At 43.7% G+C, this 12,353-nt stretch overlaps 1 pseudogene; it reads left to right on the top strand.

The window, feature by feature from the left end:
* The first annotated feature begins 11,511 nt into the window (after positions 1–11,511).
* Positions 11,512–12,071, top strand: LOC136464936 (RING-H2 finger protein ATL74-like; annotated as a pseudogene).
* Positions 12,072–12,353: the final 282 nt, after the last annotated feature.

Below are 12,353 nucleotides of genomic sequence, written 5' to 3'. Positions count from 1 at the left end.
TCTAGTGGTTTTCTTTCTCTCTTCCAAACTAGACTTGGTGGAGTGGAGAGGAATTTCATATTTAAGCATGACATCCATCACACCAACTAGCAAGGTGGGACTAAAGAATCTGCACTTCCCTTTTCACACACAAATGAGTCTTTTAAGATTTTCTTTATTTTTTGAGCAAAATTTGGAATTTCTATTGGGCCTAGCCCATTTATTCTAACATGAAAACCCCACACACGCTCACCTCACCTCGCCAGGGTGGGCGATGGGCATTGGCGTATGGACTGTGCGAGTATTGTCAGCTATAATTAGTTTAGCCCGTTTCATTGTGCAATTTTATTTTTGTAGTATGACTTTTAAATCTGCAAATTGGAAACCTAATTAGTTTAGATTGTGACTGTGACACGAGGTAATATAATATTGTTTTACTATATACAAGTCCTATCGATCTCAAACAAAAATACAGCTATTCGAGTTAGGAGTTCACCCCTTCTAACTGTTGTAGTAGTAGTTCACCCCAGTGAAATTTTTTCATTTTAGTCCTTTCTGAAAACTTATTTTATAAATAACCCTTGACAAAACCTTTGCTAAAAATTGACCAAAGTTTAGCATACAGTAACTCTACGCCGAGACATGCAACTCGACGTCCTACGATTTAACATTAAATTTGCCACGTAAGTTCCAGCATGTCGACCCGGCCGAAGCTCGGAGTTTAGTCAATTAACGCCGAGATTGGCCATGTCGGCGTTTGATCAATTAGCGCCGAGGTGTTGCACCTGCACAATACAAGCTAACAGCTGAGCCCAAGTGCATGTACTTGTCCATTCAAAATTTTGTGAACATTCATAAAAAAATAAATATAAATCACCTCGACATGAGATCAATTTTATTAGAACCGCAATGTTACCCTCTGTGTGGTAAAAATACATAGATTGATAAAATGTTTGTCAAAAATTCTAGAAATAATTTTGGAACAAAGCTTGTGCATGAGTTGTGAAGTACTCCCTTTATTCTAAATTATAAGTTGTTTTGAATTTTTTTTTGAACATAGAAGTTTGTAGCCTTATAGGATCCTGCTCGAGCGTTGTGGCCTGATCAGCCCCGGGATGTCACAGTGAAAACGGAGAGAAACACGAGAAACGCTCGTCAAAATTCGTGCATGGAGGCACTAAGACTTGACTAGTGCATGTACTAATACCATTTGTTTGTATGCGTATGCGTTAAACTTGGAGCACATATGAGCATGCCTTATGCATTGATTTTTTTTTTGTGAAAATCTTATGTATTGAATTTATGCATGCATCTAACTGCTACTCCCTCTGTCGCTGAATAAATAGATTTCTAGAGTTATCTTAAGTGAAACTTTTTATACTTCAACCCATTTTTTTACAAAAAAAAAACATCAAGATTTATAACATCAAATTAGTATCATTATATATATCATAGAATATATTTTTATAATGTGCTCATTTTATAGCATAGATGTTGTTACTCTTTTATTTAAAGTTAATCAAACTTAAGATAGTTTGACTTGCACGGATTCTAGGGATTGATTTATTTGGGGACGGAGAGTATATTTACTTCAAATGCACGAAAGTAGCATTAATAGATTTGAATGTGCAATGCCGAGGCATTGTTGTTAAGGACTACTCACTCCGTCCCATAAAAAAAGTGTCATTTTCGTTTCTCGAGAAGTCAAATATTTTAAACTTTAACTAAATTAATATAAGAAAATATTAATGTTTATGGTATAGAGTTAGTATCATTAGATCAATCGTTAAATTTATTTTCACAATAAACTCATTCAGATATACAAATGTTACTAATATTTTCTATGAACCTATAATGATCTTTTAAAGCTTCCACTAATTTTAACAAATTATGCATGCAGCATGGTCATATATACCACGGCAAAATAGGTGTCTTTTAAAGCTATCTCAGCGTTCAGCGACGGACGCCGAGGTGCTGCAGTTGCACAATACATTTTTCATGGAGCATGGACTCACTACCGGAAACGTATAAGTTACCGAGTGTCAGGTGCTTTGCCGAGTGTTCTTTTTCGGGCACTCGGCAAAGACGTTTTTGCCGAGTGTTTTTTTTTACACTCGGTAAAGAGCTTCTTTGCCGAGTGTTTTTTTTACACTCGGCAAAGAGCTTCTTTGCCGAGTGTTATTTTTTTTTGACACTCGGCAAAGAAAATTTCAAAGCATATTTTGAAGCAGTAAATTAATTCAAATGAAAAAGTTTTCAACTACAAAGTTGTATAACTCATCAAGATGTACAATGTTTGTTTTGGTCTTTTCTTCATACAACAAAGTGAAAATAAATTTGTTCACAAATCTAACATATCTCTCTGGTAGTTTATGAAACTACAAGAGAGATATATAAGATTTGTGAACAATGTTAGAATGACTATGTCGGATGAACAGATGATCAAACAACCAAAATAAATTTTGTAGATCTCGAAAAGTTATGAAACTTTGTAATTGGCAACTTTTTGATTTGAAAACATCTTGTCATGCAAAACTGCGTTTGAATTTCAAAATTTTAAAATTCAAACTTTTCAAACGATCTCGGATGAAAAAACAACCAAAATAAACTCTGTAGATCTCGAAAAGTTATGAAACATTGTAGTTGACAACTTTTTGATTTGAAAACATCTTGTCATGCAAAACTGTGTTTGAATTTTAAAATTTTAAAATTCAAATTTTGTAAACGACCTCGGATGGAAAAACTTCCTAAACTAAAAGTGTAGATCTCGAGAAGTTATGAAACTTTGTAGTTTACAACTTTTTTATTTGAATTCGTTTAGGGCCTCAAACATGCAATTTACACTTGGTTTAGTATAATATATTGGGAACTAAAACGGAATACAGACACAAGTGAGAGTGTGGTATAGTGGTAGAGGAGGTACATGCACAGCGGGAGGTCTCGGGTTCGAATCGCGTCGGCCACGTAGCCATGAAATTCACGTGAAAAATGTCGTAGATGGGTGGCCGCTGGCCGGTGGGGGCCTCCATCGATAAAAAAAATTTCATTTTTTTTGGGTAAAAATTCCTATTTTTTTCGGGTTTTTTTCGGTTTCAACTTTGCCGAGTGTCGGGCACTCGGCAAAGACTTTGCCGAGTACCCGATAAAAAACACTCGGCAAAGTTGGCTTTGCCGTCACTTTTTTTGGCGAGTGCTGTTCGCCGAGTGTTACACTCGGCGAACCATTTGCCGAGTGTTTTGTGTCTTTTGCCGAGTGTTTCGGGCACTCGGCAAACTCAAGGAGTCCAGTAGTGACTGTGCTATAAGCTATCTCTAGAAATCTTAGAAAAAATATTTTATCAATCCATGTATTTTTGTCCCATAGAGTGGAACATTATGGTTCTAATAAAATTGATCTCATGTTAAGGGGATTTATATTTATTTTTTATGGATCTGCAGAAGATATTGAATGGACAAGTACGTGCACTTGGGCTCAGCTATTAGCTTGTACTGCTGTGCTGGGGCAACACCTCGGCGCTAATTGATCAAACGCCGACATGACTAATCTCAGTGTTAATTGAGAAAACGCCGAGCTTCGGCCACTTTGACACGCTGGCGCTTACGCGGCAAGTTTTACAATGAATCTTAGGACGCTAAGCCACATATCTAGAGTTACTATACGCCGAACTTTAATCTATTTTTAGAAAAGGTTTTGTCAAGGGTCTATTTATACAATAAGTTTTATAAAGGACTAAAATACAAAATCTTCGCCCCACTCCACCCTGTGCGCATGCATGCACCGGTGAGCGAGAAGCCCAAATCCACTTTAGCGGTCGTTCACACAAAAACAAAGGGTTCAAGAATCCTCGTCATATCGAATTTTTAGACGCATGCATGAAGCATTAAATATAAATAAAAAATAAAACTAATTATTCAGTTTAGACAAAATTCACGAGACGAATCTTTTAAGCCTAATTAGACTATGATTGGACACTAATCGAAAGTGCTACAGTACTATTTCCCAAAAAAAAATCGCCAACTAAACAAGGCCAAAGCTAGCGAAGGATTGGGCTCCGACAAGTGTGAGAGCGTCCTGCTGATCTCAGCGCTGACACAGTCTTAAAAAATTCAAATATTTATTTTAAATTGCTATAACTTCTAAACCGTGTATCCGTTTTTAATTTCATCTGTACCGGTGTGTTCTATACGATAAGACAAACAAAACAAAACTCCACTTACATATGTTTCCAAAAAAATTCTAATAACAATTTATATATATTAACTTATACAGTAACATGTAACTTATAACATATAACTTATAACTTACAACTTATGCACACAAGTTGTATTGAATAACTTATGTGTACGAATTCTATATAATAACTCATGTACACAAGTTATGTTTGATAACTTTTATACATAAGTTGTGTTTTATAACTTTTATGTTTCTAAGTTTCGTTATAAGTTAATTCGTCCCTTTGTGTGTTAATAAATTCGTCCCTTTGTGTGTTAATAATTTTTGTGTTTACAAATTTTGACACAAGTTATAAGTTAATTCCTTCATTTGTGTTTAAATCCTTTTGTAAATAAGTTGTGTTTTCATAACTCTTGAGTTTTCAAGTTTTTCGCATAAGTTATATGATATAAGTTATATGTTATAAGTCAAAAAATATAAATTGCTATTAGAAAAAATTCTTCGAAACATATGTAAGTGGGGGCTAGTTTTGTTCGTCTCGTCGCATAGAACACACCGGTGCAGACATAATTAAAAACGGATACACCGTTTAGAAGTTATTGTAATTTGAAATAAATGTTATGTTTTTTTCCGCTGCGCTGACGTCAGCAGCGTGCAGGGGTTGAGTGCAGCGAAAAAACCCAAAAGAGAACGACTTAGCATGCCTTCCCGTCCAAAACAGGAAAAAGGTGGAATAGGCATGTCGGAGAATTGTTCGCTCGATTAACATCTCAGGAGCGCTCGCTATTTAGTTTGGTCGTTTTCTATCGATCTCGCTATTTGGCGAGGAGTATTTCAACATCGAAATTAGGCGGACATAGTTGAAAATAGTATCTTTTTATATCTTCACCTCACACTTGTAGGCCTGCTGCGTAAGGATGCCAGATTTGCCCACGCGCGTACTCGGCTGCTGGGGCATGGGCGTCGCTGGGACTGCGACCACCACCAACATGGGCGCGCGGGCGCCATTCCTGCTGGGGTGAGGTCGTGACCGTCGGGGCTCGAGGGTTCCTACCGGGGTGAGGTCGCGGCCACCGGGGCGCACAAGATGCTGCAGCGCGGCAAGGAGGGTCCACCGTGAGGCGCAGGCAGCCGAGAGGAGCCGTCATGGGACGCACCCGGGAAGTGGCATCAGGCGTGCGTGGCTGGGAGGAGCCGTCGTCGAGCACGCGCGATGGGAGGCACTGCCGTCGATCGCGGGTGGCCGAGATGCGGCGCTGTGAGAGGCATGGCCAGCTGCCGGGCTTGTGGACGTGTGTGTCGGGAAGAAATACCGTGGGAAGAAGATGATGAAAAAACAGAGAAGGAAAGAAAAGCAAAGGGCATCATTGTAATTTTATTCTTTTTGTCATCATGTGAATCTATTTTGTCAGATCATGAAAACAGCTCAGCTTCATTAATAAAGTTGCTCATGAAAACAGCTCAGCTTCATTGATAAAGTTGCTCGGTGAGGTAAAATAAAAAACAGTATTATTAGTAAAGCTAAACTGTGCCAAACAAGGTCCAAGAAACTAACCTATTACTATATCTCTATACAGTATTTCATAGCCGCTCAAATCTACCCGTCCACCTCCTGCTCTTGCGTGAAGGTTGCTGAGAGGTCACCCAACCAGCAACACTTCTCACAAGCCATTTTGATTAGTAGCCACTTCAATTTTTTGTATTACAAGCTAGGCAAATTTTGCTATTGAACATGCCAAATGACGCGTCTTTGCTGGCGGACACTGTGTTTTCCATCTTTTGCCGTGAGACACTCTGGTTTTTGGAAATACTGCCAGTGGGCACCGCAACCCAGTTGCACCCGGTTTTGAAGATAGAAAACTTCGTTTTGGACATCGGGTGCCCTTGAACCAGACTTGGCGCCGTCCCAACCTGGTCTGGTTCGACCCAGTTATAACGGCCGGCCCGCATCCGACTTTGTCGTTACAACGGTCTGTTCCTCGTTCCCCCTCTTCACCGCAGAGGCAGCGGCGGCATAGGCTGCGGCGGCCGGTCGGGCGGGGGTGCCGGCGCGGCGTAGGTTGGCGGGCGTCGTCGATAGGAGAGTGACCCAGTTAGGATGATGGTTAGGGCCGGTGTGTTTGTAGGTGTTGTTTGCTTTCTTGCTTTGTGCATGGTATTGTACAAGCAAGCATGAAGTATGCTTTGTAATGTTTGTGAAATATGAATCAAATGCAGTTTGAATGGAGTAACTTCAACTTGATTTGTTCCCTTTTTTAGTTGTAAAGTTAAAATTGCAACATCACTACCTTCAACTTAACAGCTGACTTAATTTTAGCATGACAAACACAGGCATACCAGATCATTAATTGTGGAACATCATACCAGATGGCAATATCAAGTTCACACCAACAATAGCCAGGTTCACTACATTACCAGATTACAATACCAGGTTCACACCAACAATATCCAGGCTCAAAAGCACACAAATTACAATAGCAAGTTCATAGAACCACACAAAAGCACACCAAAAGCACAGGTGGCTCAAAAGGTTGATTCTGTCTTGATGTTCCCAGTGCAGGCATCAAGCCCCTCCCCTCTTGCTCCTAGTGCAGGCGCTTGGGCTCTGACTCCTAGTCTGTGCCCCTAGGCTACCTCCAGCTTGCTGTTTGGCATGCCTCCTAGTGACTGGGGACCTTGGAACCCTATAAGATGGCAGATGTGACCATGTTATCAACTACACTTTGATGTGGACAAGGATAACTCAACCTCAACTATGATTCAACAGTTTGTTACAGCTGTACCTGCAAAACTGGGCCACGTTTCTGCATCCTTATTCCATATCAGCAGAAAGATATTGAAGTCTAGTTTCCAACGCAACAAACGGTGCATCTTTTGGACTTCCGAGCTAAGAGTTATGATCGTTTTAGTGGAAGGTGCACATGCAGCCCAGCACCTGCGCGAGAATTGAAGAGATTGCTTGAGTTCCTACTTCAGTTAGCCAAAAGTAAAGAGGACCTTTGGAATGGTGGTTAGCACCCAGATTAAGTGTCAACTTTTCGCATACTTTTCATCATTGTATAAATACCCATGTAATCCTTCTATGTAAGAGTCTCTTTTGGTTAAAATACAGCCACCTTGTGTGTGTGTTTCTCCTCTCATGGAGAGAATATTTGGAATCTTTGGTAAGGCATGAGTGCTTTGCAACATTCGTTCTTTCGACTCCTGAGGGGGTTGTAGAACACTGAACTTCGGTTCACCCAGTTCGTGCCTTCATGTCTATATGGTGTGATTGCGTGGACTGGTTTTGTCAGCGCATGGAAGGGTGATTGTCTCGGTAGTTCGTCGCGTGGACAGCCTCGCGGTGCACTGCCTCTTCACCAGGTCACGCAGCGACAAGTTATCAAGTTTGCGGATCCTACGAGAAGATCAGGCCACACAACTTGCTACACGCATTGCCTAGACGTACTCACATCATTTGGTATTCAGAGCCTTGGTTGTCATGGTGTGAGCTGATTATCCTTACAAGCTTCCTTCGCAGATTGGTATTCAATTCCTAGATAGTGTTGAGTCAAGTCAGAATGCTGATAGGGTGCCTTGAGAGATTTAAACATTGGTTTCCTCTCATTGCGTCGGGTCAATTCGATGGTTTGGTTCTCACTATATGGAGTTGTTCTCAGTTTGCGCTCGAGTTTGTAGTTATCTTGCGTCGTCAAGTCTTGTTTTCTTTTGTTCTTTCTTGAGTCAAGTTTCCAATAAAGTTCGTCCAATGTTGATGCTACGAGCACGAGTCGAGGACGACTCGTTTCGAAGGGAGAGAGAATGATGTGGACAACGATAACTCAACCTCAACTATGATTCAACAGTTTGTTACAGCTGTACCTGCAAAACTAGGCCGCGTTTCTGCATCCTTATTCCATATCAGCAGAAAGATATTGAAGTCTAGTTTCCAATGCAACAAACGGTGCATCTTTTGGACTTCCGAGCTAAGAGTTATGATCGTTTTAGTGGAAGGTGCACATGCAGCCCAGCACCTGCGCGAGAATTGAAGAGATTGCTTGAGTTCCCACTTCAGTTAGCCAAAAGTAAAGAGGACCTTTGGAATGGTGGTTAGCACCCAGATTAAGTGTCAACTTTTCGCATACTTTTCATCATTGTATAAATACCCATGTAATCCTTCTATGTAAGAGTTTTTTTTAAATACAGCCACCTTGTGTGTGTGTTTCTCCTCTCATGGAGAGAATATTTGGAATCTTTGGTAAGGCATGAGTGCTTTACAACATTCGTTCTTTCGACTCCTGAGGGGGTTGTAGAACACCGAACTTCGGTTCACCCAGTTCGTGCCTTCAGGTCTATATGGCGTGATTGCGTGGACTGGTTTTGTCGGCGCATGGAAGGGTGATTGTCTCGGTAGTTCGTCGCGTGAACAGCCTCGCGGTGCACTGCCTCTTCACTAGGTCACGCAGTGACAAGTTATCAAGTTCGTGGATCCTACGAGAAGATCAGGCCACATAACTTGCTACACGCGTTGCCTAGGCGTGTGCACATCACCTCTTCTCAATCTCCCTTTTCCAAGAAAACACATGTACAAAGCTATCTTCCCAGCCACCCATGATCTCATCTAAGGCCATTTGCTTGCCGTCCCAAACCACGTAGTAGCTCAGCTGTACACAAAAATTCTCCTCCAACTTCTGCTTCAAATCTTTAGCTCCAATAGTTGGATCTTCCCTAAGCCAGTTTATAACTCTGTCCTTCACCCAGTGATTGTTAGCCATACAGTTGTTCTGGAATTTGCTTGTGCTAGCACAATTATGCTTGTGTGGTAGCTTCTTAATCTGCAGCCATCAACCAACGGTTAGCACACAACAATTGATAACTAAATTAAACTAAATGAAGCATTACAAAGCTCACATATCTACCATGTCTTGCCATCAGGTAACTGAGATGCATGAATCCTCCACCGACATCTCTTGGCCTTACAATATGCTCGGTACCGCCGTGACGCACTATATGGAACTACAAGTTCAACTTCATTAAGCACAACATATTGTCTAATACATCTCTTAAAGCAAAAACCATCTTCAAAAGTAACACCAAGACCTATCTTAGGGTTATCTATGTCAGTGACATGAACAACACCGTCATAGTCCCTCCCATCATCCACAACTAATGGGTCATCATCTTCTGGGTCACTGTCAGGATAGTAAGCAGGGTCAGCATCACCATCATCATTGACCCCATCCTTGTACTTCTCATTCTCATCATCTACTCCTACATACTCCACTTCATCAGCCTCTCCCTAGTCATCTTCAGCAATATCTTCTTCTTCTTCTTCAGCAATAGCATCATCATCTTCACCATCATTATCAAGATTAAGACCCTCATCACCATTAGCATCAGCCTCATAATTACCATCATCATTAAGATCAACAGCTTCACCATTGTCATCAGCTACTAGATTAGGCAGTACAAGTTCATCACCGAAGATCATAGCTATTGGCTGACAATTAACCTGACTCTCCTGAGTGATAATAATAGACTGAGAAGACTGAGAGGCATTGGCATTACAACACTTAGACTTTAGCAAACGAGGACCAGTGTCAACAACATGTACAGTCAGTGGCACCTTCCTACTGTCCCAATACACATCAAATGCATGTAACAGAGCAGAATCAGAATCTATGCGCACTGTCTCATCCTTGGTTTTGTCAAAGAAGGTGACCTGCAGTTCTTGGTCGACTCCATGGACTATCTCCTCACCAAGGCACCCAAGAAACCCCATCCAAGAGAATTTATCCTTGTCTACCACACGCATGTAATTAGCAGTTACATGATAATCATCGAGCCCATCTGGTCTTTGCTCTACATATGTAGGTACACTAATCGTCAGTCTACACGCGGAAGTCGGATCCATCCTAAATCAACACAAAGGATAACAACCAAACTAAACGATTTCAAAACCGCAAGCATTCTACCACATCCGTAGGCATTCATCTGCAAATAGTAGGGATTCAAAAGACTCACCCTTTCACTAGCCATTTGAATTGCGGAACCCTAGGCAGAGACCTAGGGCACTGCCCGTTCTTCGAGCTGGGGGACTTCATCTTCGGGGCGCGGGGGAACTCTAGATCCTCAACCCCCCATGGCGGATGACGGCCGAGGCTCGATCTGTCAGCGGCGGCGGGCACTGGGTGGACGGCGGCACGACGAGCAGTGGAGACGAGTGGGTGGCGGCGCGATTGGGAGTGAGTGGCGGCAGTGGGATTGGGGAAATGGCGCGCCTGGAACCCTAACGACGGAGTCGGGTGCGGGCCGGCCGTTACAACTGGGTCGAACCAGACCAGGTTGGGACGGCGCCAAGTCTGGTTCAGGGGCACCCGATATTCAAAACGAAGTTTTCTCTCTCCAAAACCGGGTGCAACTAGGTTGCGGTGCCCACTGGCAGTATTTCCAAAAACCAGAGTGCCTCAAGGCAAAAGATGGAAAACGCAGTGTCCGCCAGCAAAGACGCGTCATTTGGCATGTCCAATAGCAAAATTTGCCTACAAGCTACTACACGCCTCCTGGATAAGCTTCGTGCTCCTCCATCAATTTTCAATCACCTAATCGATCCCACTCTCCAAAAAGTGTTGGTCGCACTTCATTGTAACTCAGGTTTGGACTCCCCTGGAAACTGTTAGAGCACTTCATTGTAACAAATAATAGAAGAGGTTGTGTCGGTTTACTTAGCTTGCCTCAAGGTTCATCCACTGGCAGACCCAAGGCCCGGCGACTCTGGACCTCGGATCCGCCCGGTCTCATTGCTGTTGGACTCCACTAAATTTAATTAGTGTGCAGCCTATGTACAAAAAGGATTAGATCTACTCATAATAGATACCACACTGTCAATTGGTACATTGTCCATCAAACACTCTTAAATCTATAATTTTTCATCTACGCACTGGTGGATAAGCAAATTGTTCACTTGGGCCATGTCTATCACCAAAAGAATAACCCAGAGAGATCCAATTAACACAACTGATTTTTATTCGTTGTTGCGTATATACCGCCCTAGCTGTCCATGCCATTAACACAACAAGTTCTAGAAGCACACAAGAACTTGAACGTGCTGTAACCGGCGTTCAGACTTCAGATTCAGACACGACGCCGTGATAAACGTGCCAAGGAGAACACATGGTTACTTCCGTTTCCGCCGTAATCTGAACCTGATGCGCTCCTGAGTTTTTTTATTAAACACTCTGGTAACTAAACTGCGTTGGTTCGATGCTGTCTCCTGATGAAGCGATGACGGACTACTTAATGCCGCGCGCTAAAGCTTTGGCTGCAAGCTAAGTGCCAAGTAAGTAGCATAGCACAAAGTACACGTCGTTCTACCGATCATGCCAAGGTTGTACACGAGGCCCTCGGTGTTCTCCGGCGAGTCTGTCGACGATGTCATCGGCGACGGCTACGGCGTCTTGGCAACCGTGGCGGGCGAGTCCTGCTCGTTGCTCGTCGCGTCCTGCGTGCTCGCCGCGTCCGTCATCATCTGGGAGGCGTGCGACTTCGCTGCCTTAGCCGCGGTGCTCGTCGCCGGCGTCACCTGGTGCGTGAGCGTCGCGGCCGCGGCTCGTGCTGCCGGCACGGCGTTTCGTCCCACCGCCGCGCCAGCAGGCAGAGCCAGCGGAGTGTGCGGGCTTGCCGAAATAGACGTCAGCGCGCTGCCCAAGTCCTCGTACCAGACGGAGTGACGCGCGCCGTGTGCCCGGAGGACCTTCGCGGCGGCGAGATGGTGCGGAGCCTGCCCGAGTGCCGGCACGTGTTCCACGTCGGCTGCATCGACGCGTGGCTGCAGATGCACGTGACGTGCCCGCTGTGCAGGTCTGATCTCTCGCCGCGGCGACGGGTTACGACGGCCGGGCCGGTAGGATCGCAGGCTGAATCCTTATCGCCGCAGTAATGAAGAGTTCAAAATGTTTTCGAATAGTAGCGTACGTTTTGATCAGTTGTGCACGGGGGTGGGGGTGGGGGGGGGGGGGGGGGGGGGATTGTATGGGCGATGGGAGCACCCTGCTGCTGGTGCGACCCCCAGCGCGATGCCTGCCACGTGGAAGCCCGTTCCATCCAAAGGCAGCGGTAAACTTCTCGCCCCATCGGATCCACTTCGCAGATGGCTCGGCTCCGCGCGGCGGACGGCTCGGCTCCATCGGCTACACATCGCAGATGGTTCGGCTCCGTATAG

This window comes from Miscanthus floridulus, chromosome 7 (genome assembly GCF_019320115.1).
Source record: "Miscanthus floridulus cultivar M001 chromosome 7, ASM1932011v1, whole genome shotgun sequence".
In the NCBI taxonomy this organism is placed as follows: domain Eukaryota; kingdom Viridiplantae; phylum Streptophyta; class Magnoliopsida; order Poales; family Poaceae; genus Miscanthus; species Miscanthus floridulus.
This window is presented reverse-complemented; position numbering and strand designations above follow the sequence as displayed.